The sequence below is a fragment of the Gossypium arboreum genome, chromosome 6, assembly GCF_025698485.1.
Source record: "Gossypium arboreum isolate Shixiya-1 chromosome 6, ASM2569848v2, whole genome shotgun sequence".
Taxonomy (NCBI): Eukaryota; Viridiplantae; Streptophyta; class Magnoliopsida; order Malvales; family Malvaceae; genus Gossypium; species Gossypium arboreum.
Genome location: NC_069075.1, coordinates 74598201 through 74604200, shown reverse-complemented (window position 1 = coordinate 74604200; position 6000 = coordinate 74598201). Strand labels below are relative to the sequence as shown.

The window sequence follows — 6000 nt, the reverse complement described above, 5'->3', positions numbered from 1 at the left end:
TATTAACATTAGCTCATCGATAGCAATTGTAATTCATTACTGATTTCGCATCGATCTATAAAATCATTTTCTTATCTTAAAACAAATACATAAACATTTTTACAAGTATGCACATATATCTCATTTTCTTGATTTCATAAGCAATAATCACTTAATTTAATTCACAAATGCATTTCAAACACACATATTAAGCACATATTAACATGTATAATTCACATCATCAACCCACATATTTGTACCCCACATTTTTTATTTATTTATAAATAAGCTGTAACCTGACCGAAAGTACACACATACTCAAACATCCCAATAATTATCCTTTAACTCCATCATATCTCACTATTCAACTTAACCTATTTCCAACGGAAAATCAACTTCCACATGCCTGAACATTGAATTCATTTAGCACTTTCAATCACCGTTAACGATACCCGTATACAATCGATTAGGCATAAAGCCTCATATAGTATACCGGCATGGGATTTATTTTAGCACATAACTCATATATCCAAAATCATCAGCATTCATCAAAAATTTTTACAGACTTCCAAATGTCGAACTTAATCGAAATAATTTCTTGAACATGACTAACAAAAATAGGGGTCATTTAGCAATAGCACATATGACTTCATATACCAAGCATCCCATAAAGTAAATCTGTAATGCATTTATAACATGAATTCATTTCTTAACAACATATCAACCATCTTAAATCAATGCCTTCGTTCCATACGAGGTCATACATGAAACACACTTCGCATACACAGTGCCCACTGACTGATTTCGCACACATAGCGCTCGATTAAAGAACTCGCACACATAGTGCTTCAACTCGATCCGCACACATAGTGCTCGGTTGAAGAACTTGCACACACAGTGCCTCATAATTCTAGCACGAATGCTCTTCGAGGTTTCGCCCGAATATATCACTAGCACGAATGCTCTTCGGAACTTAGCCCAGATATATCACTAGCACGAATGCTCTTCGGAACTTAGTCTGGATATATCACTAGCACGAATGCTCTTCGGAAGTTAGTCCGGATATATCACTAGCACGAATGCTCTTCGGAACTTAGTCCGGATATATCACTCTCAATTCTCATGTACATATACATATATAACAATACACATTAGTATATCATTCACATTACTTGAATACAAACACAACATGCTTATCGACTATTTAATTTTCAGTTCCATAGCCACATACAAAGATCACATTTATAGTCGTACATTCTTTCAAAATTGCATCACTTATACCCTTATAATTTAATCCAAATCAAAATTCAAACACGAGTACATGACACGTACCCGATTAACTTAATAATTTAAGCATATCCAAGTGAAGTTATATCGCAAATTCTCATAGTTGGAAGCTTGCTACAGCTCGGTCGGGATCAAAATTCATCACAATACAACAAACACATTTTAATAGTCAAAATCATCACACTATCATTTTATCACTTTATGGCATGTATAAATAGACTCACGTGTGCTACGTTAGTCCTAGAATTGACTAAACCGTAGCTCTGATACCAATAAAATTGTAACACCCCATACCCGAGACCGTTGCCGGAGTCGGACACGAGGGGTTAACCGGCTTAAACCGCTCATTTTTACAGACCACTTTAAAAATTTCCAGGCAGTTGGCTAACTGCATCACTCTTACCTTAAAAATCATATCTTGAGTTCCAAAACTCAAAAATCAGTTTCGTAATTTTTCCCTGAAACTAGACTCATGTTTCCATCTACAGATTTTTTTCTAGAATTTTTGGTCAGGCCAATTAGTACAGTTTATTAGTTAAAGTCTCCCCTGTTACAGGGTGTGACTACACTGACCTTCATGCATTACGACCTGGATATCTCCCTGTACAGGGCTTCAATACTGGTGTCGTTTGTCTCTATAGAAACTAGACTCAAAAAGGAATCTATGCATATATGGCATGACTTCTAATTATCTCTGGTTAATTTACAATGAATTTCCAAAGTCGGAACAGGGAATCCAGAACCCATTCTGGTCCTGTCTCACAAAGACTTAAATATCTCTTAACATACTATCTATATGATCGTTTCGTTACTTTCCTATGAAAATAGACTCGTCAAGGTTCGTTTACATAATTTATTTTCTATTTAATTCCATTCCTACTATTTTTAGAGATTTTTCACATTCACATCACTGCTGCTGCCGGCATCAATTTTTTTTAAGGTAAACTTTACCTATCTCATGATCCTCCATGGATCAACTAGAGTTTGTCATACATATACCAAAAGTGATCATGAATAACCATTCCCATGACTAACCGTTACCAACATTTCCATACCTCTCGACGGACGACATACAAAATGATTATAATGCTATGATCAAAGTATACTTAAAGCCATTTTCGCATGGCTTATATACATTAACCAAAATATCCTCCCACTACTAGTCTATTCTATACATGCCATAAGATAATCCAAAACATAGCAGTACCAAACAGTGGATAGTGATAGTGTGACTAGTTGCTGACGATCCCCGAGCCTGTAGCTTCCAAATGAGATCTATAAAACAAAGGAAACAAAGTAAACGGAGTAAGCATTACAATGCTTAGTAAGTTTTAAGCAGTGTCAACAGATAACAACCAAATTATAACATAGTTGTTCGTATTTTTATTTCACTCTTCCTTCGAGCATACCATCCCTTTACCTAATATGCACATCTCATCATATATAATAGGCAGATAAATTCTCACTTGATAGTGATCTCTTGTAAACATAGGTACATTACATATTTTCACCTAACTTTCCACATCGACCAAATGCACAATAATCATAGAATAGTCTTATTACTTTACTCACATATGCATCATATAACGACCTTGTGATTTAGTCCAAATCAAGCTTAAATATAATCTCAAAATACATACGACCAACTTAACGCATTGAATGTATTTATTACCAATTGTTCTTGTGAAGTCGTATAATCTTACGCTTTACTCGAATCTTCAATGAAACCTTTAGTTCGGGCTTACCGGACAAAATCTTCACCGTGGTCATCGGGTCTTACCGGACATAATCTCCACACGTAGTCATCAGGTCTTTAGAGCTCGGATATAGTACGAGCACGAGCTTACGGACATTAATCGGATAATATTCTCGCATAAAGCTGCGGGGTTTTAACCCGGATATAATCTTGACACAAATGCCCTTCGGGACTTATCACATTTATACACTTTCACATCCATCACATTGGCCACTCGGCCTTATCACATATATACACTTTCACATTCATCACATTGGCCATTCGGCCTTATCACATATATGCACTTTCACATTCATCACATGGGCCATTAGGCCTTGTCACATATATACACTTTCACATTCATCACATCGGCCATTAGGCCTTATCTCATATATGCACTTTCACATTCATCACATTGGCCATTCGGCCTTATCACATATATACACTTTCACATTCATCACATCGGCCATTAGGCCTTGTCACATATATACACTTTCACATTCATCACATCGGCCATTAGGCCTTCTCACATATATACACTTTCACATTCATCACATCGGCCATTAGGCCTTCTCACATATATACACTTTCACATTCATCACATCGGCCATTAGGCCTTGTCACTTATATACACTTTCACATTCATCACATCGGCCATTAGGCCTTATCACATATATGCACTTTCACATTCATCACATCGGCCATTAGGCCTTATCACATATATGCACTTTCACATTCATCACATCGGCCATTGGGCCTTATCACATTATATATCTCATACATATTTCATATTTTTCTTGTACATCAATTTCAGCAATAGCTTATAAGCAACTCAAATAGTTTCATCAAAGTTTACAACAAAATCACATATTCACTACAAGCAGTTTTCCTGAGCAACAGTCACTAAATTGTTTATAACTGGAGCTACAAAACTCAAAATCAATTTTCGTTAATTTTCCCCGAATGTAGACTCATGTATCTTTCATCCATAAAATTTTCAGAATTTTAGGTGTGGGCAATCAATACCAGATTTTTCTTAAAATTTTCCCCTGTTTCACTGTTTGACTAATCTGACCACTCCTCACTACGAATCAGATTTCTCATTGTACAGAATTCAAAATGTGTTATATTCAATTTCATTTGAAACTAGACTCATTAAGGAGTCTAAGCATATAAATTTTACCTTATAACCATTTTTGTGCAAATTATAACAATTTTCTAAAAACAGAACAGGGGATTTCGGAGTCATTCTGACACCATCTCACACAACTTTAAATATCTCTTTATAGGAAATTTCTTTGCTCACACGGCCTCTTTTATAAGGAACTAGACTAATTAAGCTTTGATTACATATTTTATTCAGCCTATAATTCCACACCAACAATTTATGGTGATTTTCTAAAATCACGTTACTGCTGCTGTCCTAAGCAAATTATTACAATTTGCTCTTAAATTTCCAAGTCCAAACACTTATGAACTTACCATTTGAGTTTAAAACATATCATGGCCACATCATATCTTATTAAATCAACTCATTATGTTCTATTATGATTGAATTTACTCAACGTTTAATCACTTAAAACTTACCTCGAAAGTGGTCGACGACTAGATATCCACGGCAATTCGTTTACTTCCTCTTTTCCCCTATCCGACTTTGATCCTCTTTGCTCTTAAGCTTAAGTAAAACAATAGATTTGCTTAAGTACTTAACTAATATTATTCACTTAACAATCACATTTGGCAATCACATATCATTTAATCTATATCTAAAACAATAGATTTCAATATGTATCATATTTATGGTCAAACATAGCAAGAAAACTAAATAGGCTTTACTAGCCACACTTAGTTCTATTATAACATAACTCCACTTACTTATATGCACATTCGCACAAGCAAACTTCATTTCAATTTTGCCACTCTTGAACTTATCCATAATATCCTAAGTTCATTTAGTAGCTAGGCAACAATTATACAAATCAACAAGCATTTAACAACAATGTACTTAACCAATCCTTCAAGCATACATTCGCAATATATATATATATGTTAATGACGAAAACACTTAGGCCAATTCTAAAACTTCCACAAATCTTCATGCTTACATGCCATAACCGTATGGTTCTTATCACACTTGGACCACAAAATGCATAAATTTCCCAAATTCTAATTACTATCATAAGCTCAATTTAGCACTCATTTAGCACTTCAACATAGCCGATTGTCATTAAGCAATTAAGCCACAACTATTCAATTTTACCAAGCTCAACTCATCTATAATCAACCTTCAATACACTAAAGCATAAAAACAACATCAAAAAAAAATACAAACATCCATGACCGAATGTCATCTTCATAAATTTACAAAAACATTTGCCATGAGCTAGCTTCTATACTTGATGACCACTCCAAATATACAAAGATTTTCAATGAAAGAGAATTAACATACCTTAATCCCTTAAAGGTGACCAAATGCCTTAACTTCAATTTCTCCTTTTTCTCTTTAGGTACGGCAATGGAGAAGAGAAAGATGAACCAACTTTGTTTTTATCACCCATTTCTTTTAATATAAGTCCATACTTCATATTATTTATTCATTTAACATTTAATTTATTAATATAAAAGGCATAAAATGGCAATCATCCACTAGCCTTACCGTCCACTAACTTGAGGGAGGGATATTTGACATGCAAGTCCTCATACTTTAAACCATACAATATTTGGCCACTACAAATCAACCTATCACATTTTCAAGTTTCTCACATAAGTCCTTTTTAATAATTCCACATTCAAATGACAAAATTAAAACACGAGACTTTCACACATGAAACTTTACATATAATAAACATAGAAAAGAAAATTTATATACTTTTGTGACTCGATTTTGTGGTCCCGAAACCACTTTCCGACCAGGGTCAAGTTGGGGGTGTCAGATGTTGAGTATAATGGCTATGCGATATTTATTATGAATTGGTAATTTGAGTACCATATGGTTGAAA

General features: G+C 34.5%; 1 long non-coding RNA gene across 1 annotated transcript; it reads right to left on the bottom strand.

Annotated features, from left to right (window-relative positions):
- Positions 1 to 2297: 2297 nt before the first annotated feature.
- LOC128293978 (uncharacterized) lies at positions 2298 to 4621 on the bottom strand. Its single transcript, XR_008284143.1, has 2 exons — positions 4589 to 4621; positions 2298 to 2541 (listed from the first exon to the last, which is right to left on the bottom strand). It is a non-coding gene; the product is annotated as an uncharacterized LOC128293978 (long non-coding RNA).
- Between the last annotated feature and the right edge of the window lie 1379 nt (positions 4622 to 6000).